Source organism: Coregonus lavaretus (genome assembly GCF_964263955.1).
Source record: "Coregonus lavaretus genome assembly, chromosome: 10".
Classification (NCBI taxonomy): domain Eukaryota; kingdom Metazoa; phylum Chordata; class Actinopteri; order Salmoniformes; family Salmonidae; genus Coregonus; species Coregonus lavaretus.
This window is the reverse complement of record NC_139997.1, coordinates 57,367,129-57,394,561: the sequence shown is the minus strand read 5'-3', so window position 1 is coordinate 57,394,561 and position 27,433 is coordinate 57,367,129. Positions and strand designations below refer to the sequence as shown.

The 27,433-nt window shown below is 43.0% G+C and overlaps 1 pseudogene across 1 annotated transcript; it reads right to left on the bottom strand.

Moving 5' to 3' along the window:
- Positions 1-8,190: 8,190 nt before the first annotated feature.
- LOC311136243 (magnesium transporter NIPA2-like) lies at positions 8,191-25,667 on the bottom strand (annotated as a pseudogene). Its single transcript, XR_014615444.1, has 6 exons — positions 25,630-25,667; positions 25,272-25,529; positions 24,744-24,800; positions 24,052-24,142; positions 9,187-9,321; positions 8,191-8,929 (listed from the first exon to the last, which is right to left on the bottom strand). The product of XR_014615444.1 is annotated as a magnesium transporter NIPA2-like (transcript).
- Between the last annotated feature and the right edge of the window lie 1,766 nt (positions 25,668-27,433).

The following is a 27,433-nucleotide window of genomic DNA, read 5'->3' as shown; positions in this document are numbered from 1 at the left end:
TTCCAGTTGAATAAGTCGTGAATAAGAGCGGGGAGCATTATGGGAGCATTGTTATAGCTGATAAGAGGAATTTGATTCGAGGAGAAGGAGCTGAGAGATTTCTGTTGTTGTTGACTTCACTTGAACGTTTTCTCTCTTGTGCCTTATGCAATGCTTGCAGTACGCACTGTATAAACCAGAGCATCTTCATCCAGGATAGAGGAGCGCTGGCTCAATGACTCAGCAAGTGATCTAATGTGTTGTCAACCTCTGGCCATCGTTCCATGTGGCGACAACAAATGAACAAAAGTTTGTCCCTCCAGAGTGGATTGACCCCTATTGCCTGCCTGGGCTAATGAAGCTAACACAGCAGATCTCCCAAAGCCCAGGGTGGAGAAGACTGAACCCGTCTGGTATCAAGTCAACGGTCTGTGTCTGGTCTTAGACTAGTGGGCCAGTGGGCCAGGCAGCACAGCAGTATCTTTACACACTCAAGGAGAACTTCATTGTTCAAAGTGTAAACACTCTACCTCTCAATTTTCAGTCCCCCAAAATGTTGCCATGCCAACCTTGCAATTCTGCCGACATGACTTGAGTCCTTGAATGAGCCTGGTTGATCTCTTATTGTAGTGTTGCACAATGGTAAACTTTAGCCCAATGTGTTGAGAATGTGATATTATGAAATGTATTCAAATTGAGTGTTAAACTGTACTATATCAAGTGTGCCATAAGGCATTTCTCCTCACCATCAGATTGAATCCTTGCACAAAGATGATTTGACAGTATTTCACAGCAGGTAGCCTAAAGTTGGTCCATGGACAGGTTGTGTTGTCCATAAAGTGTGCATAAAGAAAATCCTTTCAAACTGTTGCCTCTGGTTGGCAGCCTAGACATCCAGATGTTTCACACATGGACATGTGTACATTGACATTTTACATTCACACGTAAAAAACTGGAGTCCTTATAATGCCTCTTCCTTATGTACTTAGGATGACAGCTCCACAACGTCTAATGCCTTTTCTATGTATTAGGAGATGGAAATGTCTGATTGAAGTTAATCAGATTATGGTGGCATTGGAGGTCCACTTGAATCTGGACAGGCTTGAAAGTCTATTGTCAACATATAATTGAGTTGTGAGTTCAGAAGCTTGCCGAGCATTTCTAACATATTACTTCTATAACATCCACAAAGGATGTATATGACATGCATTGCAACTATCCTTACTGCCTTTATCATATACTGTAGTTGCAGTGCCTTCTGAAAGTATTCACACCCCTTTACTTTTTCCACACTTTGTTGTGTTACAGCCTGAATTTCAAATTGATTAAATTGAGATTGTGTGTGACTGGCCTACACACAACATAGTTGTATTATGTTTGATTATTATTATTTTATTTTTTACAAATGTATAAAACATGAAAGGCTGAAATGTCTTGAGTCAATAAGTTTTCAACCTCTTTGTTATGGCAAGCCTAAATAAATTCAGGAGTAAAAATATGCTTAACAAGTCACATAATAAGTTGCATGGACTTTTGAATGACTACCTCATCTCTGTACCCCACACATACAATTATCTGTAAGGTCCTTCAATCGAGCAGTGAATTTCAAACACAGATTCAACCACAAAGATCAGGGAGGTTTTCCAATGCCTCGCAAAGAAGGGAACCTATTGGTGAGAAAAAAAAATCTATATACCTATTCACTACAAAGATACAGGTGTCGTCCCTAACTCAGTCACCGTAGAGGAAGGAAACCGCTCAGGGATTTCACCATGAGGCCAATGGTGTAAAACAGTTACAGAGTTTAATGACTGTGATAGGAGAAATTTGAGGATGGACCAACAACATTGTAGTTACTCCACAATACTAACCTAATTGACAGAGTGAAAAGAAGTAATCTTGTACAGAATAAAAATATTCCAAAACATGCATCCTGTTTGCTACAAGGTCCTAAAGTAATACTGCAATAAATGTGGCAAAGCACTTCACTTTTGATCCTGAATACAAAGTGTTATGTTTGGGGCAAATCCAGCACAACACATATTGAGTACCACTCTCCATTTTTTCAATCATAGTGGTGGCTGCATCATGTTATGGGTAAACCTGATTCAGCCTGCAATAAATGTGGCAAAGCAATTCACTTTTTATCCTGAATACAAAGCATAATTTATTTGGCAAATCCAACACAACACATCACTGAGTACCACTCTTCATATTTTCAAGCATGGTGGTGGCTGCATAAGGTTATGGGTATGTCATCGGCAAGGACTAGGGAGTTTTTTGTGATAAAAAGAAACATAATAAAGGTAAGCACAGGCAAAATCCTAGAGGAAAACCTGGTTCAGTCTGCTTTCCAACAGACACTGGGAGACAAATTCACCTTTCAGCAGTACAATAACCTAAAACACAAGGCCAAATATACACTGGAGTTGCTTTCCAAAACGACATTGAGTGTTCCTTAGTGGCCTAGTTACAGTTGTCACTTAAATCGGCTTGAAAATCAATGGCAAGACTTGAAAATGACTGTCTGGCAATGACCAACAATCAACTTGACATAGCTTGAAGAATTTCAAAAATAATAATGTGCAATCCAGGTGTAAAGCTCTTAGAGACTTACCCAGAAAGACTCATAGCTGTAATAGCTGCCAAAGGTGATTCTAACATGTATTGAATCAGGGTGTGAATACTTCTGTGAATGGGATATTTCTGTATTTCATTTTCAATAAATTAGCAAACAGTTCTAAAAACATGTTTTCACTTTGTCATTATGGGGTATTGTGTGTAGATGGGTGAGATAATGTTTTATTCAGGCTGTGACACAACACAATGTAATAAATCAAGGAATATGAATACTTTCTGAAGACTCCGTATATACAGTGCATTCGGGAAATATTCAGACCCTTAACTTCTTCCACATTTTGTTATGTTACAGTCTTATTCTAAAATGGATTAAATTGTATTTTTTTCCTCATCAATCAACACACAATACCCCAAAATGACAAAGCAAAAACTGGTTTTTAGAAATGTTTACAAATGTATAAAATAAAATAAAACTGAAATATCACATTTACATAAGTATTCAGGCACTTTACTCAGTACTTTGTTGAAACACCTTTGGCAGCGATTACAGCCTTGAGTCTTCTTGGGTATGACGCTACAAGCTAGGCACACCTGTATTTGGGGAGTTTCTCCCATTCTTCTCTGCAGATCCTCTCAAGCTCTGTCAGGTTGGATGTGGAGCGTCGCTGCACAGCTATTTTCAGGTCTCTCCAGAGATGTTCAGTCCGGGATCTGACTGGTCCACTCAAGGTCATTCAGAGACTTGTCCTGAAGCCACTCCTGCATTGTCTTGGCTGTGTGCTTAGGGTCATTGTCCTGTTGGAAGGTGAACCTTCAGCCCAGTCTTAGGTCCTGAGCACTCTGGAGCAGGTTTTCATCAAGGATATATCTGTACTTAGCTCTGTTCATCTTTCCCTCGATCCTGCAAGTCTTCCAGTCCCTGCCGCTGAAAAACATCCCCACACCGTAGGGATGGTGCCAGGTTTCCTCCAGATGTGACGCTTGGCATTCAGGCCAAAGAGTTCAATCTTGGTTTCCACTCTATGATAAAGGCCTGATTGGTGGAGTGCTGCAGAGATGGTTGTCCTTCTGGAAGGTTCTCCCATATCCACAGAGGAACTCTGGAGCTCTGTCAAAGTGACCATCGGGTTCTTGGTCACCTCCCTGACCAAGGCCCTTCTCCCCCGATTGCTCAGTTTGGCCGGGCGGCCAGCTCTAGGAAGAGTCTTGGTGGTTCCAAACTCCATTTAAGAATGATGGAGGCCACTGTTTTCTTGGGGACCTTCAATGCAGCAGAATATTTTTGGTACCCTTCCCCAGATCTGTGCCTCGACACAATCCTGTCTCTGAGCTATACGGACCATTCCTTCGACCTCATGGCTTGGTTTTTTCTCTGACATGGACTGTCAACTGTGGGACCTTATATAGACAGGTGTGTGCCTTTCCAAATCATGTCCAATCAATTGAATTTACCACAGGTGGACTCCAATCAAGTTGTAGAAACATCTCAAGGATGATAAATGGAAACAGGATGCACCTGAGCTCAATTTCGAGTCTCATAGCAAAGGGTCTGAATACTTATGTAAAGAATGTATTTCTGTTTTTCATTTTAATACATTTGCAGAAATGTCTAAAAAACTGTTTTCGCTTTGTCATTATGGGGTATTGTGTTGCTGAGGATTTTTATTTATTTAATCCATTTTAGAATAGGGCTGTAACGTAACAAAATATGGAAAAAGGCAAGGGGTCTGAATACTTTCAAAAGGCACTGTAGGTGTACGATTTTCCACAGTCATGAGACACCAGAGAGAACAAAAGTGCATGTAATGATGGCAAGCTGTGGTAACAGAGAGGTAAGGGTACCTGATAAGGGCTCTGAATTTTACATTTTTAGTCATTTAGCAGATGCTCTTATCCAGAGCGACTTACAGTTAGTGCATACATGTTTTTTTTCTCATACTGGCCCCCCGCGGGAATCGACCCCACAACCCTGGTGTTGCAAGCGCCATGCTCTACCAACTGAGCTACATGGGAATACTTTCCGTGTGCGTCCTTCATTTGCGTGGGAGGCAGCTGAAACCCCGAGTGGGACTCAATGGTGAGTGATCACAGTAATTAACACAACACACAATGAGCGATGAACAAAAGGCATTTTACAAAAAGGGAATGAGCACAGACTTATGAAGGCCAATGCATTTCATCATTTGCCACTTTCAGTTAATAACATGTTTTTGTCACTATATACAACTAGAACGACGAAGGGAGGGAAGCACAACATACTATATTACTGTGACCAAAATGTTGTTTCAAGTTGAGTGGCAGCGAGACAAATCCCTGTGACAAGATTAAGGATTGAAACGGCCATCAAAGGCAGAAACCAACTGGTTGATAAGCACGAGGAGGAACAGGGTGTGATGAGCTCACTGACGCACTGGCTGATGGATGACTGAGCCTAATCAACTCCATCAACACTACATTATGGTCAGTAAAGCAAACAGCTATATCTCCTTCCATGTTCTCTATTACAAAACAGAATGAGTCCTGCTCATCCTCAACCTTCCACATAACCAGCCCTTCTTCATAATCATAATACCGATGATTGGAGTAGAAAAACACAGGATGATCATCTCTTAGCTGTACTGATTGCGAATTTAAGGAACGTTTAGAAAAGTCATATATTTCCGTATTGCTTGTGCGCCACGAAAAGTAATCCTCAAGTGCATACAGTAGTCCTGTAGTTTACTTTTTGTGCCTACGCTTATCAATGTGAGCCTTGTGAATTTATGACTCTTTCTAATCCTTGTCGGATCCCTGCAGGTGATTTATCCCCTCTGATTCCCACAACCCCTTCATTGTGTTTCTCACAGAGGGTGGAACTATCAGACCTTGACAGGTCAGGAAGAGATTCTGGGACATTATCACACAAGGATAAACTCTCTTTACAGTCAAAGAGCTGAATAACTAAATGGTGAACAAGAATTCTATTGACATCTGTGTTGCGGTTAAACTAGACCTTTGACTGATGCTGACTGGTTCATAATGTCTGTCACTAATGTGTAGGCTACTTATGCGTCTATATTACGATAGTACATTAGTCTCTAATACACCCGAAGTAGACATTTCTCTTAAGAGTCTAAGACGTTTTTGTATGATATCTACTAACCTAACACATCTGTTATTCTGCATGCTGGTATTGTGTTCTTGTCGTCTATGGTACTATGTGTGATAAGTAGCCTAAACCAGAGGAGGAATGGTTAGACTTGTCTATAAATGGGTGCATATCTCCATCTAGTGGACATCTTGTGTATTGCTTGTGACATCATCACGTCTTGGTGCTTTTGTTGGAGCTATTAAGCTCGGCTATCAGTCAAGCTTTATTTTCTACTGTGTGCTTAATAGTAAATGCACAATGTGAAACATGAACCATTAATGTTCTAAAACTCCAAGGCAGTCCTTAGATTATCTTTTAAAAGTCATACAATAAATGTGAAGAACAGAACATGACCACGAGTGTTTTAACAAATTATTGGTGGTATTATTTTGAATCTCTCTATCAGATAATTGGATATGATGAGGATTTTCCTAAGGGAACAGGGATTGAAGTGTGATGACGGGGAAACGTGCTCTCCTCTCCACGGTACACCTTGCTGAGACTGGGTTAGTGATACACAAGGAACCAGAGCAGGCTTAGTTTACCATATGATAGAATCAAGCTCTTAGTAACACTAGGCTACCCATTAACCCTTACATGACCTGGGGGTTTTCGATACTTCAGTGATGTTGTAGCCACACTGAAACCTTCATTTGTGTATTTGCATCCCACATTGCTATAGTATACTGTAGTATTAATGATCTATTTTTTTTCTTTTTGGGGCTTTCTCCTTGATGAAACTTACTGTACAAACACTAAAAGAGCGAATTTTCCATAGCATGTAGGTAGGTGGGATGGTGGTCTGACCGGTTAGGTTTAGCACTTCTGCTTTTTTTTCTATAACATGTAGGGAACACAATATATGGTCTATACTTGGCCTGTAGATTTTTCAGTCATGGGTGGCACAAATTGGGTTAAGGGGGAGGGAAACGGGCAGTTGTGGTCCTCTGTAGCTCAGCTGGTAGAGCACGGCGCTTGTAACGCCAAGGTAGTGGGTTCGATCCCCGGGACCACCCATACACAAAAAAAAATGTATGCACGCATGACTGTAAGTCGCTTTGGATAAAAGCGTCTGCTAAATGGCATATTATATTATTATATTATTATGTGATATTAGCATATCAATACAGTGTGTGGTATAGTATTCTATAGTATACTACAATATTATATAGTAAACACTACATGATCGAGGGATACTACAGTGTGTAATATAGTATTCTATAGTATACTACAATATTATATAGTAAACACTACATGATCGAGGGATACTACAGTGTGTAATATAGTATTCTATAGTATACTACAAAATTATATAGTAAGCACTACATGATCGAGGGATACTACAGTGTGTAATATAGTATTCTATAGTATACTACAAAATTATATAGTAAACACTACATGATCGAGGGATACTACAGTGTGTAATATAGTATTCTACAGTATACTACAATATTATATAGTAAACACTACATGATCGAGGGATACTACAGTGTGTAATATAGTATTCTATAGTATACTACAAAATTATATAGTAAGCACTACATGATCGAGGGATACTACAGTGTGTAATATAGTATTCGACAGTATACTATGAAATTATATAGTAAATACTACACATATTGTAGTATATTATTCTGCAGTAAAATGTAGTATTTTTTATGTAGGGTTGATATTATGTTACTCTGTTACCTTTCTGAGGGCTCTATAGCAACCTGACCCATGGCTCTGTCTGAGAGAGTACGGTCCCGCTCTCTCAGCTCAGCAGTTAATAACCAACCCACATAATTAGTCTGCTCTGCTCCTGACAAAGCTCAGTGCTTTGTACACTGAATAACTTACTGAATACTAATTCATGTTCAACTACACTGTTACAGTTTAAGGGGTTCTGTGTTGACATTCGATCAATGGTCCTGTAATAAGGAGCATTGTTGAAAAAGGATAATTACTTCATATTACAGTAATTATTTAGCTTTTAAATGGGACTGGATCCTGTAAACAAAGAGGAATACCATATAGTGTTCATATTGTAGCAAAATGATTAGATCCTACATACTGTGGATTGAATTATTAGACTCCAATTCCTAAAACAAAACACACACACACACGCATTTACAGGCATGCACACAAGTGTGCGCACACACACAGGCACACGCACACACGAACACACACACACACACACACACACACACACACACACACAATGAAGTCACTCAGACAAAAAAATGCCTCCACAAAAGATAAAGGAAGTAGCAAGTAGTTGCTAATTAGCTCAAGTTGTCCACGATGAGATTCGAACACACAACCTTTGAGTTGCTAGACGTTTGGCGTTATACAACCACTCATCCTCCCCAACCACCTCCCTCCTATTGAGATAAAGACAGTAACCTACTGTCTTTATCTGTGATTGAAATGCACTGTATACAACATCGTGTACTGCACACAAATAATTTTCAATAAGCAATTTGTGTCTATTTCACAATAATCTGTGACACTGGGTTTGAAATAACCATAGTATTTTTAAATACCTTGATGCATCATGAACAGGGGTCCTCAGCAGCTGTCTACATGGCCTGCAGGATCATAGCCCAGAGTCATCACCAACCGCTAATATCATTACTTTATCTGTAATTGAGGTTTAAAAAAAAGACCACAACTATAATCAACTGTATAAAAATAAATCTCTTCTCTGGTGCCTTCATAGACAGAGGTCCTCAGCATCAGGCTTCTTTGCAGCATGTAGCATCATAGACCACAGTCACCAGCAGCTTTGGTCACAAATCTATATAAAACAAACATTATAAAAACGAACACATACATATTGACATAAGTTAAAGTGCTAATAGTCCTCTACGGTGCCAGCCTCTCAGCTGATGATGAAGACCCTGGGGGCGTCTTCTCTCAAGGGAGGCAGTCTCTCCATATCCTCAATGAGGATGTGTTTGTCTTCCTGTTTCTCCTCAAGCGGCTGAGACAGGCTGCTGGTCAGGCCCTCCAGGGTGACGATGGAACTCACCAGGGAGGCCAGCAGGATCCAGGTGAGCGGGTGGCGCACCACAGCCGGGTCAGAGAACACTGTGTGGATGGCGATGCCCAGGCCCTTAACGGAGGAGACGGTGAAGGCCCCCAGCAGGGAACAGATGCCGATGTAGACCAGGATGTTGGTCTGGCCCACACGGGGGGAGAAGTAGAAGATGAGCAGCAGGCAGACCACCAGCAGGATACTGGCAAACACAAGGAAGCCTAGAGATACAAAGCAGATACACAGTAGCCATAAAAGTGAGGCTTGGCACAGAGGAGAGAGAGAAGTGTTGCTCTAGGGTGTGGTGGATGGTGGTTAGGGAACAGACAGGTGTTATTCCCTGGTGCAGAAGTATAGTCTGTCATTATGTCTACATATTTGCTCAACAACGACGTTAGCATTCTGTTATCTTTTAAGTTCTCTCCTCTTAATTACATGCTCATTACCTTTTGTACTTCAATGAATATAAATAATGTACCTGGGTCAAGCAGTTTGTCAGTCATCTGCTGCAGGGTAGTGACTTCCTCTTCTTCGGGTGCGTGAATCACCATGAGGGTGCTGCAGATTCAACAGATTCAGTGTCTCCCCCAACAGGTAAGAGGAAAGCACTGCACTGTGTCGAGAGAGAAGCCACAACTACAGTCATTTGAACATCAATGCAAACCACAAACAGCAGATTGCTGTAGAACAATGACTTACACAGAACAGCTCCTGACAGTTAAATAGGTTTTTAGGTCAGTTTTGGCCAGAAATATTCTAAAAACTTTAGACTTTCTGAGTACACGTTAGTTTTTTAAGCAACTAATTGACAAACCATTTTGTTCCGTTTTTTTTCTGTGAGTTCAATATACACGTTTCTCTAGAGATAAATCAGATCAAGTCTGAACTGTGTAATGTCGTAGGGAGCTGTAGTTTCCAACAGGCAAATATTCTACACAGTTTAGCGCAGAAAACATGGTAATTGTAAGGGTTGGTGTGAGGTGTGGCCCAGGTGCGGTGCAGGATAGGCAGTAGGCAGTAGGCAGAGATGGTGAAACAAGGATCTTTACTGGTTGTCCCGAAGCCAGGATACAAAATAATGGACTTATCACGAAAAAGAAAGGCGGAGCAAATAAGACTTCAAAAACAGGCTGACAGCCAAAATACGAAATAATAAAGAAACAGGGAGAACACTTCTCAAGTACCTGTCCATATGTCTCGTGATCAGACACTGCTTGGCATAGTGAAACAAGCAGAGAAAACTGAGCAAGGGAACACAGGGAAGTGAGGGCATCAATACATAGGTGAACAGGTAGACACAGGTGACACCAATAGGATCATGATTAGTCCAGACTGTGAGTGAGGAGGTGCCTAAGGTAGTTGGAGGAGGACACCTAGTGGATCGCTCTGGAACTGCGACCCCCTCCTGTAACAGTGCCCCCCCCCCCCCCAACGAACGACCCCAGCCATTCACTTCGGCACCTCCGAGTGGAGGCGACGGAATGTTGTTATCAGCCCTGGATCCACAATGTCCCTCCTGGGCACCCAGGATCGCTCCTCCGGCCCATAACCCTCCCAGTCCACCAGAAATTGGAGAACCCTCCCCACCTGCCGGCAGTCCAGGAACTGGTCCACAGTAAAAGCTGGCTGCCATCCGACGAGGCGCAGTGGGGGAACAGGACGAGGAGGGGGAGCCAGGGGACAGGTGGCGACGGAATTGAGGAGGGACACATGGAACGTGGGATGCACCCGCATGGTGGGGGGAAGTTGCAGGCCACTGGGTTGACTCGCTGGACCACTCTGAATGGCCAGACAAACCGGGGAAACAGCTTCCTGGACTCCACGCAGAGAGGAAGATCCCGCGTGGAGAGCCACACCCTCTTTCCAGGGCAAAAAAACAGGGCTGGGCAACGCCTGCGGTTGACCTGATGTTGAGACCTGACCGAGGCCCACTTAAGCGCTGCACGTACCTGCCTCCAGGTGCGGCAACAGCGACTGATGTGGGCCTGGAACGACGGGACTGCCGCCTCCTCCTCTAGCTCGGGGAATAGGGGGGGTTGGCACCCGTATTGGCACTGGAAGGGGGACAGGCCGGTGGACGAGCAGAGAAGGGTGTTGTGGGCGTACTCTGCCCACGCCAGTCGCTGACTCCACGTAGCCGGGTTGCTGGAGGCGTAGCACCTCAGCACCCCCTCCAGATCCTGGTTGACATGCTCCGTCTGCCCGTTCAACTGGGGATGGAAGCCGGAAGACAAGCTGACAGAGGCGCCGAGGCAGGTGGAGAACGCCTTCCAGAACCTGATCCGACACCACATCTTAGGGAAGGCTGTGGACAAGGAAAACTTAGCCGTCTCCCTGGCCGACGGGAGTTTGAGAAGGGTAATGAAGTGGACATGTGTATCCATCAGAGGGGGGTAGGGCGGAAATGAAATCCAGCGAGAGGTAGGACCAGGGGCTCTTGGGGATAGGCAGGGGTCGGCGCAGCCCTGCCACGGGCTGATGTGAGCTCTTCATTTGCGCGCACACCGGGCAAGCAGCCACGAAGGCGCGCCACCAGAACCTCCTACGCAGGAACTCCAACATCCTGACGCTGGTGAGGTCGGACACGTGCACCCACTGAAGCAGTCGCGAGCACGCAGCCTTGGGTACGTGCATCCTTCCCGATGGGCCTCCGCCCGGATCGGGCTCCCAACGTAGCGCTGCTCTGACCAGTCTATCGATTCCCCACAAAACTGTGGCAGCAATCAGGGCGTTGGGGACAATGGGGTCGTCCCTCTCCACCAGGTCCATGGGGTCGAACTGCCGGGAGAGTGTGTCAGGCTTGGTGTTCTTCGACCCCGGACAGTATGAGATGGTGAAACGGAACCTGGTAAAGAACAACACCCACCTGGCCTGGCGCGAGTTGAGCCTCTTGGCCCCCTGAATGTAGGCTAAGTTCTTATGGTCAGTCCATACGACGAATGGATGGGTTGCCCCCTCTAGCCAATGTCTCCACTCCCCCAGGGCGAGCTTGACCGCTAGCAGCTCACAGTTCCCCACGTCGTAATTCCGCTCCGCCGGGGACAGCCGACGGGAGAAAAACACGCAGGGGTGAGTCTTACCGTCCGTGAAGAACTGCTGGGACAAGATTGCTCTCACCGCAACGTCTGAAGCACCCCCTCCACAATGAACGGCAGGGAAGGATCAGGATGCCCTAGGACCGGGGCCGATGTAAAGTGCCATTTAAGCGCATCAAATGCGTTCCCCGCTTCTGGGTTCCAGGCGAAGGAGGGCATGTTCGTCTGGGTGAGGGATGTCGGGGGAGCGGCTAGGGAGCTAAATTTGCGAATAAATCGCCTATAAAAGATTTGCGACCCCTAAAAACCGTTGTAGTTGCTTGAGGGAAGACGGTTGGGGCCAATCCAGTATCGCGCTGACCTTGGCTGGGTCCATCCGTAGGTCCCCCTGGGTGATAATGAACCCCAGGAAGGAGACTCTCTCCGTGTGGAACACGCACTTCTCCGCCTTGACGTAGAGCTGGTGACGGAGAAGGCGTTGGAGGACCTGTCGAATGTGCTGCTGGTGTTCACTCATGTCCTTTGAAAATATTAGGATGTCATCCAGATACACAAAGACACGAGGAGGTCCCGGAGCGCGTCATTGATCAATGCCTGGAACACCGCAGGCGCATTGGCTAGACCGTACGGCATGACTTGCTACTCCTAATGCCCACTGGGTGTGTTAAAAGCCGTCTTCCACTCGTCCCCCTCCCGAAACCTCACCAGGTTGTAGGCATTTCATCCAGCTTGGTGAAGACCCGGGCTCCCTGCAACGACTCGAATGCCGTCATCATCAGTGGGAGTGGGTAGCGGTTCTTAACCGTGATGTCGTTGAGCATCCGGTATTCAATGCACGGCCACTGCCCACCGTCCTTTTTCTCCAAGAAGAAGAAGCCTGTGCCCGCGGGTGAGGTAGAGGGGCGGATGATACTCCCTCATGGCCAGCATCTCCGGCCGGGACAAGGAAAACAATCGCCCTCGTGTGGGCATGGCGCCCGGCAGGAGATCTGTAGAGCCTTGGCACGCCTCTTACTAAACACCTCCCCCAGATCCCAATGGGGAAAAGGTGAGGACTGGTAGGTGGTCTGGGACGGTGGTTTGGGCTGATGAGTGGTCGGTGAAGACTGGAACAGAACGGGGACGGATCCTCCCTCCAGGATGAGCCGCCCCGTGGACCAGTCTATCCGGGGTTTGTGGGCGACCTTACAGGGATGTCCAAGGACAAGGGGACACTCCGTAGAGTCCACAATGAAAAACTGGATATCCTCCCATAGCCCCCCTGCCACCCGGACACGCACGGCCGGCCATCCAGGCCCATGACCGGAACCAGCTCGGAGAGGGAGAGTAACGGAACACTCCACCCTTGAGCCAGCCCCGCGTCCATCAGGTTTCAGCGTCCCCAGAATCCACCAGTGCATGCGCCCGACGCGCAGTGCTGGCCCACTGAACACTGACGGGGAGAAAAGTCTGGGAGTCTCTGGAGTTGGCGTTTCGGTTCCGGCTCGCTAGCACCCCTCCCGATACTAGCGAGCCCTCCCGTTTCCCGGCTTCTCCGGGCATAAGTCGCAGTGGTGACCTGCCTTGCCGCAGTACAGGCAATATCCCTGGCACAGATGCCTCTGCCTCTCCAACCTGGACAAGTGCGCCGCACCCAGCTGCATAGCCTCCTCCTGAGGCGTCTCCTCCCTGAATCGGCAGAAAGACTCCAGGCTTATAGGGGGACGCAGAGGCGCGCCTTGCGTCATCCCTCTCTCGTGCGCCCTCTCACGACGCCGATTCTCTATTCACACCGACACAGCTCCCTGAAGGAGAGTTCGTACTTCATCCCCTCCGATAGCCCCTGCGCGTAAAGGACGACCAGGGCAGCCGCCTCCCATCCTGCCTCTCGAGCCCGGGTCTGGAACTCCACGGAGTAGTCCTCCACCGAACGGTCACCCTGCCGACAGGCCGTGAGCCGCCTCCCGGCCTCGTGCCCCGACACCACCCGAGAGGTGTCGAACACCTTGCGTAGCTCCCGGGTGAATTCGTAGGAGTCGGAGCACACCGGAGTTTGGCTTTTCCCACTCCGTGGTAGCACAGGAAAGGGCCTGACCCGTCAACAGAGTGATGATGTAGGTCACCCGGCCCTGCTCCGTCGGGAAGGAGGAGGGTTGTAGGCTGAATACCAGGGAACACTGGGTGAGGAATTCCCTGCAGCCCTCTGGACATCCGTCATACCTCTCCGGAGGTGGTAGGCGTGGTTCCCACAATGTCGCAGTTGAGACTGGAGACGCCGCTGCCGCGGCTTCTGCTCCGCCAGCTGCCGGGGCTGGTCGTGTGTCCTACCGGCTCTGCACGGCGATTCTCCTTTTTCGTAAGGACTTATAAAGGATGCTACCCTCTACATCAAAACCTTCAAACCAAATCAAAATTCCATACCTAAAACCTTGATTTTGGACAAAATTACCTGAATGGATTCTTACTACCAAGGACTATCAAGAAAAAAAACTTCTAACCAACCAAAAACTGCAGAAGAAACACAGCGGAAACCTGGAAATACCATCCAACACAAACTGAGTGAGTAATGTTCAGTCTGAACCTACTTCTGAAGTCAAAAAGTAAAAGACAATAATCTCTAGGTAATTTTGTAATATAAAGCTTAGTAAATAAAATAACCAATCTACTAGGACAGAACAGACCTGGCTGCAACTTCAATTAGCACTGAAGTGTGAAGTGAGATGTTTGAAAACTCTTGAGTCTAACAATGGACACTGAGGTATTGGTAAATTTACAAACATATATAATGACAAATAGATTTGAAACTTGTATCTCATTATGGTATGTGGTGAAATAAGTATAGCCAGTTATAATTGTAATGGCTTAGCAGATAATATCAAAAGAAGAACAATATTTACATGACTCAAAGAGAAGGAATATAATATCTATTGTTTACAGGAAACCCATTCAATAATTCTAGATGAAGTTGGAAACAAATATGACTCATTAACCTTTACGGACCAAATAATGATGATCCACACTTCTTTGAAAATATATATAATAAATTATCGACCTTGCAAGCAATTCAAGACTCTATTATTATGGTGGGAGATTATAATACAGTTTTATAATCTTCGTAAATGATATTATTGGTAGGAATGGTGGAGTTATGTCTTACATGCAGCTAACAAAAACATATGGAAATGTCTGCTCTACCCAAAATTACAACCAAATAATTGCAGCATTACCGCAAAAATGGAAGAGGAAAGTGGAAGGAGGAAAAAGTAAGGAACTTGTCTGTCGGCCTTGCATTAAAGAACATCATTGGTTAAAGAAAATTGTGATAAATAAAAAAGTTTACCAGTTTCATTTCAGGACCAAAAGATTGACAGCAGCCCCATATAGATTGCAAAATAGTTGGGAAGAGATTTTTGACGTACCGATTCCATGGCATAGTGTTCATGAACTGATACGCAAAACGACGCCGGATTCAAAACTTAGAATTTTTCAATTTAAATTATTATATACAATTATTGCTATATACAATCTTCCCAGCTCTGCAGATTTGGCTGTGAAGAGACAGAATCATTAGATCATTTGTTTTGGTAATGTCCATTTGTAGCTTGTTTCTGGACAAAGGTCCAGGAATGGCTGAAGGATTGCAATATTTGCATGGAGCTGACCCTGCAGATAGCACTACTGGGTGATCTGAAAAGTCATACTCAATCGATCAATAATATAATAATACACAAACTGTAGAAACAATGAGAATAGAAAGGTTCAGAACTTTTGTAAAACATCACAGTACAGTTGAAAAATATATGGCAAATAGAAATCCAATATGGATGGTGTTAAGAGATAGATGGGAGGTGTTGAATGGAGCTGAAGGATGGGACTAATAACAACAACTAATAATAACAAGATAACTAGTGTAAGACATGCTGTGTCCATAATAAGTATATAGGTTATATATTGTGAGGTTTTGTGAAAGAGCACAGTTAGAAAGATATGGCATATAGAAGCATAACAGATGGACATCTTGAAAATTATCGGAGGAAGTTCAGGAGTAAAAACAAACAAAATATAATTATTGACCGTGTCCATAAAATGTATATAGTATGTATAAGCATGAAGTAGAGGCCTAAGCATTGTTGTTCACTAGTTTACTCCAATTAGGGAAGGGATGGTGGGGTTGGAAAGTAATAAAGGGAAATATATATATTTTTAAAGGATATGTATGTATATATATATATGTATATGCGTATATGTATGTATGTGTATGTATGTGTGTATATATATATATATATATATATATATATATATATATATATATATATATGCGGAAATAAATTAAGAAAAAAAAAACATATGGGGGATTGGAAGTGATGCAGACAATTACATTGATGGAAGTTACAATCTATCTGCAATATTAAAGCTTATCTACCCCCTAAAAAAAATAATAATACAAAAACAAAATGGCAGGAGAGTTTCACAGCCTCACCCACCCAAATGCAGAGGCCTTTAAAGTTCCCTGTGCAGATGTCATCACAGTACAGTACCCCTTCGATATTAAAAATAACACTTCACGGAGTAAGTACAAAAAGAAGCTCCTCAAGGACAATCCAGACACCATTTGCTGACTGCTATGAAGAGGTGAATGTAAGCAACTTAATTTCCCACACAGACCATCCCCTGGCATGGCACAGTGCTATATGAGCACACTAACCCAATGTCATGAGAGAGGGTATTGGCCCAGGGTGGAAACTCAGAATACTAGACATTGAGGAAATTGAAACAACCTCTGTCAACGTGTACCAGTCTGGGACAGTAATGGTGCAGGGCATCCTCATGCAGTTCCAGCAGGACTTTTACGGGATCAAAGAGAGAGCACAGCAGGAAAAGCTCACACTCTGTGACGAGTCCCCCATCCTGAGTGAATCTGATCACACCTCCTCAAACTGTCCTGCATGCGAGGCTAGTCACACCCCAGCACTGAACACACCCAGGTCTCACAACTGCACTACTCCTCCATCACTGAGAGGGATAAATTCACAGAGCTGGAGAGAGACATGGTGGAGCTCAGAGAGCTAGTCCACACAATCCAGACAGAACAGACCCACAAAACAGACCAGCACAACAACCCCCCCAACAAGACCCGGAGGGCTGAAGGTGGAGATGGACGGCTGTTTGAGAGAGCTGGCTGCACTCCGGACTGAGGTGAGAGAACTTAAGGAGGAGAGAGAGGAACACATGGCACAGCTAACAGCAGTGACGGAGGAGGGAGAGAAACACATGGCACAGCTAACAGTGGTGAAGGAGGAGGAAGAAGCACACATGGCACAGCTAACAGTACTGAAGGAGGAGGTGAGAAAGCTGAGGTGTGACAGAGAGCAGGACACTCCCCCAGAGAATCCAGCAGAACAGCCCACCTAAGACCCGGACTACAACCTCAACACCATAATGGGACAGACAACACAGGACCCACCAACCCAACAGACCCCACCCCCTCCTAACAGCCCCCCTGTCAGCTCCAATGATAGCACTCCTGACAACCCCCACACGTCCACTGAGGACACACAAAAGCCAGAAATTGTGCTCCTCATTGACTCAAATGGCAAATACATTCAAGAGAATAAACCTTTTCCCAAACACGAAGTGGCTAAACTCTGTTGCTCAAACACTAGACATGCCCTGGAGCTGTTGTCAGAGGACATACTAGGGTCCCCCAGCCACATTATAATTCACACAGGCACAAACGACCTGAGGGCCCAGCAGGAAAGGGTGGCCACAGCACTCAAGAGAGTGATTGAAAAAGCTTCTTGCACTTTCCCCAACGCACAAGTGGTTATCTCCACCCTGCTACCACGAAAATACATTCACCTTCCTTGTTCGGGCAGGCTTCGGCGTTCGTCGTCACCGGCCTTCCAGCCACTGCCGCTCCTAATTTCATCATTCCATTGTTTTTTGTTTTTTTTCATTACACACACCTAGTTCATATCCCCTCATCAGTACCTGTATAAGTGTTCCCTCTGCCCCCTTGTCTTTGTGTGTGATTGTTTATTGTGAGGACAGTGAGTTCCTTGTATATTGTATCACCGGGTTATTTTCCCCATGTGCCTTGTTGGTTACAGTGCTCCTGTTTTGCGCACTGGACTGTTTTGACGCATTACTGCGTAACTCTGTTTTCCGGAATAAATCCTATTATTCTGTGATTTACCCTCCTGGGCCTGACTCCTTCAACTCACCCATCACATCTGGGAAAATTGGAACACACTAAACAAACAACAACACAAATAGTTATCTATCCAAAACGGAGATGTGTGGATAAACCACTTCTCCAATCATTTTGGCTCTATAACAAAGAACAAACAGCAAAAACATACATATGATCAATTACTAATCGTAGAATCAGCTATTAAAGACTACCAGAACACACTAGATTCTCCAATTACATTAAATGAACTACAGGACAAAATACAAACCCTCCAACCCAAAAAGGCCTGTGGTGTTGATGGTATCCTACATGAAATGATAAAATATACAGACCACAAATTCCAATTGGCTATAGTTAAACTCTTTAACATCATCCTTAGCTCTGGCATCTTCCCCAATATTTGTAACCAAGGACTGATAACCCCAATCCACAAAAGTGGAGATAGATTTGACCCCAATAACTACCGTGGGATATGCGTCAACAGCGACCTTGGGAAAATCCTCAGCATTATCATGAACAGCATTATCATTACATTTCCTCAGTGACAACAATGTGCTGAGCAAATGTCAAATTGGCTTTTTACCAAATTACCTTATGACAGACTCCTGACCCTGCACACCCTAATTGACAAACAAACAAAACAAAGCAAAGTCTTATCATGCTTTGTTGACTTCAAAAAAGCTTTTGACTCAATTTGGCATGAGGGTCTGCTATAAAAATTGATGGAAAGTGGTGTTGGGGAAAAAGCATACGACATTATAAAATACATGTACACAAACAACAACAAAAAAGTATGCGGTTAAAATTGGCAAAAAACACACACATTTCTTTCCACAGGGCCGTGGGGTGAGACAGGGATGCAGTTTAAGCCCCACCCTCTTCAACATATATATCAACGAATTGGCGAGGGCACTAGAACAGTCTGCAGCACCCGGCCTCACCCTACTAGAATCTGAAGTCAAATGTCTTCTGTTTGCTGATGATCTGGTGCTTCTGTCACCAACCAAGGAGGGCCTACAGCAGCACCTAGATCTTCTGCACAGATTCTGTCAGACCTGGGCCCTGACAGTAAATCTCAGTAAGACAAAAATAATGGTGTTCCAAAAAAGGTCCAGTTGCCAGGACCACAAATACAAATTCCATCTAGACACCGTTGCACTAGAGCATACAAAAAACTATACATACCTCGGCCTAAACATCAGCGCCAGAGGTAACTTCCACAAAGCTGTGAACAATCTTAGAGACAAGGTAAGAAGGGCCTTCTATGCCATCAAAAGGAACATAACATTTGACATACCAATTTGCATGCATTACAATTTTTTAGGTTACAGCCTTTTCTAAAATGGATGAAATTGTTTTTTTTCCCCTCATCAATCTGCACACAATACCCATAATGACAAAGCAAAAACAGGTTTTTAGAAATTGTTGTTAATTTCTTAAAAATAAAAAACGGAAATATCACATTTACATAAGTATTCAGACCGTTTACTCAGTACTATACATACCTCGGCCTAAACATCAGCGCCAGAGGTAACTTCCACAAAGCTGTGAACGATCTTAGAGACAAGGTAAGAAGGGCCTTCTATGCCATCAAAAGAAACATAACATTTGACATACCAATTTGGATCTGGCTAAAAATGCTTGAATCAGTTATAGAACACATTGCCCTTTATGGTTGTGAGGTCTGGGGTCCGCTCACCAACAAATAATTCACAAAATGGGACAAACACCAAACACTCTGCAAGCAGAATTCTGCAAAAATATCCTCTGTGTACAACGTAAAACACCAAATAATGCATGCAGAGCAGAATTAGGCCGATACCCGCTAATTATCAAAATCCAGAAAAGAGCCGTTAAATTCTACAACCACCGAAAAGGGATTCCCAAACCTTCCACAACAAAGCCATCACCTACAGAGAGATTAACCTGGAGAAGAGTCCCCTAAGCAAGCTGGTCCTGGGGCTCTGTTCACAAACACAAACAGACCCCACAGAGCCCCAGGACAGCAACATAATTAGACCCAACCAAATTATGAGAAAACAAAAAGATAATTTCTTGACACATTGGAAAGAATTAACAAAACAGTGCAAACTACAATGCTATTTGGCCCTAAACAGAAAGTACACAGTGGCAGAATACCTGACCACCGTGACTGACCCAAAATTAAGGAAAGCTTTGACTATGTACAGACTCAGTGAGCATAGCCTTGCTATTGAGAAAGGTTGCCTTTGGTAGACCTGGCTCTAAAGAGAAGACTGAGCTGCACTTCCAAACCTCCTGCCAAATGTATGACCATATTAGAGACACATATTTCCCTCAGACTACACAGACCCACAAAGAATTTGAAAACAAATCCAATTTTGATGAACTCCCATATCTATTGGGTGAAATACCACAGTGTGCAATCACAAAAGGAAGATTAGTGACCTGTTGCCACAAGAAAAGGGCAACCAATGAAGAACAAACACCATTGTAAATACAACCCATATTGATGTTTATTTATTTTCCCTTTTGGGCGGCAGGTAGCTTAATGGTTAAGAGCGTTGTGCCAGTAACCGAAAGGTTGCTGGTTCTGATCCCTGAGCCGACTAGGTGAAAAATCTGTCGATGTGCCCTTGAGCAAGGCACTTAACCCTAATTGCTCATGTAAGTCGCTCTGGATAAGAGTGTCTGCTAAATGACTAAAAATAAATACAAATAAATACTATTTACACATCGTTACGACACTGTATATAGACATTTTAAATGTCTTTATTCTTTTGGAACTTGTGTGAGTGTAATATTTACTTTTTATTGTTTATTTCACTTTGTTTATCCATTTCACTTGCTTTGGCAATGTTAACATGTGCTTCCCATGCCAATAAAGCCCCTTGTATTGAATTTAATAGAAAGCAGTTGCTTCGCGAGGTATCTCTACCTGAAAATACATGATCTAAGTGATTGACAGTTTGTATTTAGCAGCCATAAAAGTATGCCTTATTTACTTTGAAGAACTACTAAAATAGTGATTTATTATCAGACAGCAGAGACAGCAGCTCTATAGAGATGAGATGATGACTTCGAATGAAATAATAAAGTCATCAATTAAAACATATGTGAATAAATGATGGTGTCACGGTCGTCTAAGGAGGAGGACCAAAGCGCAGCGTTGAGGGTGAACATATTTATTTAACGAATGATCACACGATCAAAACAACAGACGATAACGTGATGTCTACGGTTTTACACAAACCAAATACGAACAAAAACCCACAACCACAAAGGGAAAGACACAGTTTAAATATGGCTCCCAATCAGACCAACATAGAAATACAAACATAGAACTACACACCCTGGCTCAACATAACAGTGTCCCCAGAGCCAGGGCGTGACAGATGGGTTGATTGGTTTGATGGTTAATAAGTGATTAGCAGTATTGGGCAGTCACTACCATAATGAGACTTGTATTAATTGTTTTATTCTGTGTTGTTACAGCATTCAACCCACATAATGCATAGTGCATTTAATGTAAAATAATAATTGAAACCGAAATCGAAAATCGTGATTATTTTTTAACAATCAAACTGAAACCGAACAGACCACAAAAAGCACTAATCGCTCAGCACTAGTCCACATACACCAAAATAAGGGTACAACATGACAACATTAGCTAGGTTTCCATCTAATTGGCGATAGATTTTAATGCGAAAAATCTGCATAAAAACAATACATGCATTTTCCCACCATCAAATTGCCGTACCGAATAAAAATATTCCATCGCATTTTCAACTCTACTAACGGTTTTCTCACAAAAAAATTTGAATTATACACTGAGTGTACAAAACATTAGGAACATCTCAGAACAGCCTCAATTCATTGGGGCATGGACTCTACAAGGTGTCAAAGCGTTCCACAGGGATGCTGGCCCATGGTGACTCCAATGCTTCCCACAGTTGTGTCAAATTGGCTGGATGTCCTCTGGGTGGTGGACCATTCTTGATACACACGGGAAACTGTTGAGCATGCAAAACCCAGCAGCGTTGCAGTTCTTGACACACTCAAACCGGTGCGCCAGGCACCTACTATCATACCCTGTTCAAAGGCACTTAAATATTTTGTCTTGCTCATTCACCCTCTGAATGGCACACATACACAATCCATGTCTCAGTTGTTTTAAGGCTTAACAATACTTCAACCTGTCTCCTCCCCTTCATCTACACTGATTGACGTGACATCAATAAGTTTACTTCGATATTATGGTTATTATTATTATTATCAATATTTGCACATAAAAGCATTTCCACTGACATTTCTTGCATAATTCATTTTACCGACACAAAAAGATCCCATCTTGTCTAGCATATTTAGTTTTGTCGACATTTGGAAAGTTTACTGACAAATGTTCTGTTTCCATCAGGCCTGTCATGACATGTTTTATCCGACATGTACTTTACTCGCATAAAAAGGTTGGATGGAAACCTGGTTAGTGACATACAGTGCCTTCGGAAAGTATTCAGACCCCTTGACTTTCTCCACAATTCTTTAGGTTACAGCCTTTTCTAAAATGGATGAAATTGTTTTTTTCCCCCTCATCAATCTGCAAACAATACCCATAATGACAAAGCAAAAACAGGTTTTTAGAAATTGTTGTTAATTTATAAAAATAAAAACCCGGAAATATCACATTTACATAAGTATTCAGACCGTTTACTCAGTACTTTGTTGAAGCACCTTTGGCAGCGATTACAGCCTTGAGTCTTCTTGGGTATGATGCTACAAGTTTGGCACAACTGTATTTGGGGAGTTTCTCCCATTCTTCTCTGCAAATCCTCTCAAGCTCTGTCAGGTTGGATGGGGAGCATTGCTGCGCAGCTATTTTCAGGTATCCCCAGGGATGTTCGATCGGGTTCATGTCCAGGCTCTGGCTGGGCCATTCAAGGAAATTAAGAGACCCTTCCCGAAGCCACTCCTGCGTTGTCTTGGCTGTGTGCTTAGGGTCGTTGTCCTGTTGGAAGGTAAACCTTCGCCCCAGTCTGAGGCCCTGAGCTCTCTGGAGCAGGTTTTCATGAAGGATCTCTCTGTACTTTGCTCCGTTAATCTTTTCCTCGAGCCTGACTAGTCTCCCAGTCTCTGCCGCTGAAAAACATCCCCATAGCATGATGCTGCCACCACCATGCTTCACTGTAGGGATGGTGCCAGGTTTCCTCCAGAAGTGACACTTAGCATTCAGGCCAAAGAGTTCAATCTTGGTTTCATCAGACCAGAAAATCTTGATTCTCATGGTCTGAGAGTCTTTTGGCAAACTACAAGCGGGCTGTCATGTGCCTTTTACTGAGGAGTGGCTTCTGTCTGGCCACTCTACCGTAAAGGCCTGATTGGTGGAGTGCTGCAGAGATGGTTGTCCTTCTGGAAGGTTCTCCCATCTCCACAGAGGATCTCTGGAGCTCTGTCAGAGTGACCATCGGGTTCTTGGTCACCTCCCTGACCAAGACCCTTCTCCCCCGATTGCTCTGTTTGGCCGGGCGGCCAGCTCTAGGAAGAGTCTTGGTGGTTCCAAACTTCTTCCATTTAAGAATGATGGAGGCCACTGTTTTCTTGGGGACCTTCAATCCTGTCTCGGAGCTCTACGGACAATTCCTTCGACCTCATGGCTAGGTTCTTTCTCTGACATGCACTGTCAACTGTGGGACCTATATAGACAGGTGTGTGCCTTTCCAAATCATGTCCAATCAATTTAATTTACCACAGGTGGACTCCAATCAAGTTGTAGAAACATCTCAAGGATGATCAATGGAAACAGGATGCACCTGAGCTCAATTTCGAGTCTCATAGCAAAGGGTCTGAATACTTAAGTAAATACGTTTTTTCTGTTTTAAATTTTTAATACATTTGCTAACATTTCTAAAAACCTGTTTTCACTTTGTCATTATGGGTTATTGTGTGTAGCGTGCTGAGGATTTTTATTTCTTTCAGAATAAGGCTGAAACGTAACAAAATGTGGAAAAAGGCAAGGGGTCTGAATACTTTCCGAAGGCACTGTAGGTGTACGATTTTCCACAGTCATGGAAAGTGAGAAACCAGAGAGAACAAAAGTGTGTGTAATGATGGCTAGGTGTGTGTAGATAAAATAAGCCAGGTAACAGAGAGGTAAGGGTACCTGATAAGGACACTCAGAGCACCCAAAGGAGTCACCATAGTAGCTGGGGAAAACATGTATGCTGCAAAGTTGGTCGCTTCGCCAGCACCCACTGTGGGAAGCAGAAAATAACAAACATTTATGTAACCCAACAGAACAATAGTGAAACTACTCATAAAATACAAGTATTCCCACATGACATATAGTTAGTGATGGGGGGGGGGGGGGGGAACATTTCTACAGTTACATATCACAATATTATTTTTGGACAATATTATACTTTGACACCAGGTATCGATTTGTAAAAAAAAAACTAAATTGCTCAGTAGCGTTAGCTGGCACTAGTAGCTAGTCGGCTGTACCTGTGCCAGAACTCATGTATGTTTCATCCTATAGCTTGTTATCCTTTTTAAATAGTGAGCCAATATGTTTTCAGCACTTTTATTTCCATGACATAAAAAAAAAAATCATGCTCTCTCTCATCTCTCTGCAGCAGACATAATGGTGAGCATTATGTTTGGAACATCAAATTGCAATAAAATCGCAGTATCGAATCGCCATACACATAGAATTGTGAGAATCACTATACATATTGTATCGGCACCTAAGTATGGTGATAATATCGTATCTTGAGTTCCCTGGCAATTTCAAGCCCTACAGTGCTTCTGGCGAATATTGAGGATAGATTTTGCTACTTGACAAAACAAACTCACTGGTTAGAAGGCCACCCCACCATAGCCAGTCCTTTAAATATCCATGACCACCTTCACCTGCACAAACAAAGACAAGGCACTCATTAAAGTAGAAGACAAACAAATCAATAACATCAACCAATAACAAATAAAGTTGATTAATTGCTTGACATGAAACATCACTTAAGTTCCAACCTCCTGTGAAGGAAATAAAGTTGTTTCATGCCCTCAGGAAACCTTGATGCCAGTACAGTTTGTTCAATCAAATGTTATATAACTGACTAAGAGAATCCTTTATCAGACAGTGCATTGCTTCGGTCAGGGTTCATGTCCAGTTTCTAGTGCTACAACAACCTTTAAACAGTGGCTGGATGTACTGTTCTATTTCCCTTTTCTTATGGATAGCTGAAATATCATACTGTAAGGTCATAGTGTAAGAACTAATGTCCGTTGACACCACTTCATTTCAATGAACAGGAACAAAGCCCTGTACTGTAGATGTCTTTCTGTTTTTCTACATCCTTAAACATTGTTTCCTGAGAAACTCACCTGCTCTTGTCTATCCATTACAGGCTAGATGAAGCAGAGCCTTCTTCTTCAGCATCACACTTCCTCCAATCAGGAAGGCAGACAGCACAGCCAGAGTCAAACCAATCCAGAAGTTATAGCTGCTCCACTTGTTGCCGACGGCTGATAGCCCTGTCTCAGTGGCATTGTGATTGTCAGTGAACGAGGTGTTGAGGCCTGTCTCCCCATTGACTATACACACAGCAGTCTTAGACCGACACAGCAGCCTTATTATGGAACCTGGAAAAACAAGCAGAGTGCAATAACTTTTAACATTATAGCTTTATAAAAGCTATTATGCTATTATTGTGTATTTATCACGTAAGTTTTAAGTAAATACCTGGCATTTCTGTACAATAAAGTATATTGTTGCTATCAGAATATATGTTGAAAAGAAACCAATCCAAAACACCCAGTTCAAATGGAAATGAACAACAGAGGTAATGGCCTACATACAGTACAGATGCAGATTGCTTAAAGGTCCAATGCAGCCATTTTTATCTGAACATCAAATAATTTCTGGGTAACAAAAAAAGAAACAAAAATAGCTTGGCAAAGAGCAATTTCGTGGTCTGAGTGGGGAGGGGAAAACTGAATATGTGCTGTTATTGGCAGAGAAGTTTGGAACTCTCTTTCTTATTGGTCTATTAACTAATTCAGCACCTGGTGATGTCACACGGCAGGACATGACTCCATCCAACCAAAACAGGCTGACATTTCAGGCATTCTTTTTAATACTTTTTATACTAAAAGGGCATCATCATTTTCACAATTTCACAGTATTATTCCAACTTTATGTAAAACACAGGAAAATTGTGTTTTTGGCTGCACTGGGCCTTTAAAGGTAGAATCCTTAGTTGATGTCCATCTTTGGAATTATAAATTAATTATATATACCCATTGATTCTTGAAGAATATAAATAAATGCCTCATGAGCTTAGTTCAACTGTCGTACCCCATCAGAACCCAAAATATAAGCTTGTTTTACTCCAATGTTTGTAAACAATGTAAATGTAAACAAACATTGTATAGCCTCAAAACATGGTTAAAACTATAATTTGGATATCATGGTCGGTCAGTCATTGCATCCATAGCTCTGTCTATGAATTTGAGAATGGTTACATTTCTCTAGGCCCATCCCTCAGCTTTTTAACGAAACAGGGGCGGGGTGTCCGCATTGTTATAGTTTCAATTAAGGACACTATCTTTACTGAGGTCATTTGATGACTGATTGTTGTTATGTCACACCAGTTATAACCATGACAATTATCAGAATGATATCAGTGTATTCATGTTGTTTGTTATCAACACTAGCCTATCAACACAAAGCCCAATTAAATATTGTAATGATCAAATAAAATTTGGCTCAATTTCTTTGGATTTCATAAGGACAAAAATGTAAGAAGATACTTTAGAAATCCATGTGATATTTAATGTTAGTGAGACTGACAGTTTCTGTCATTCAACACATGACCTCACTATTTGAACAAGGACCACACTTTGGTATCATGATGCAATGACATGTTTGCTCTGTCAACAAAGGTGTTCTTAATCACACGGATTACTATTCTCGTGAGTTTATAAATCACCAATTATATGGACATTTCAAGTGGTATGACCTGAAAAAAACTGGCTTTTGAAATTGGCCTATTAAAATATTTCAAAGACATGAACAACCAAACTTGACATTCAAAACCATTTTTAAAACACTTTTAATATCTTCATAATCATCAATGTAGCTGCTTTTATCGCAAAATGTGTCCTGGTCAAGATTAAGACGTTCTGACAATATCCTTTTTTTTTTCTTCATGTAAGCTATTATGTGCATTCATTTATGTCAACCCAACGGTTCTTCTTGTCTAGGCTCTGCCAATAACGCTCTGCCCAAATAAGGCTACTGTAAATCAAAACCTTACAAGCATTCTAAATACTGTAGGCCTCCATTCGAAAATATAATATAGCCTACATGTAATATAATGATATAGAAGCATTAGCCTGTAAACTTACCGTTTCGGCATGAATCCTCAGATAAATGAATTGCATTGTGTTGATTAAGGCTATTATCCAACAGCTCTCGAAGTAGCAGAACTAATAGTGGGATAAAAAGAGAAAATAATCTGTTCCTATCAAATGTGCTCCTTCTC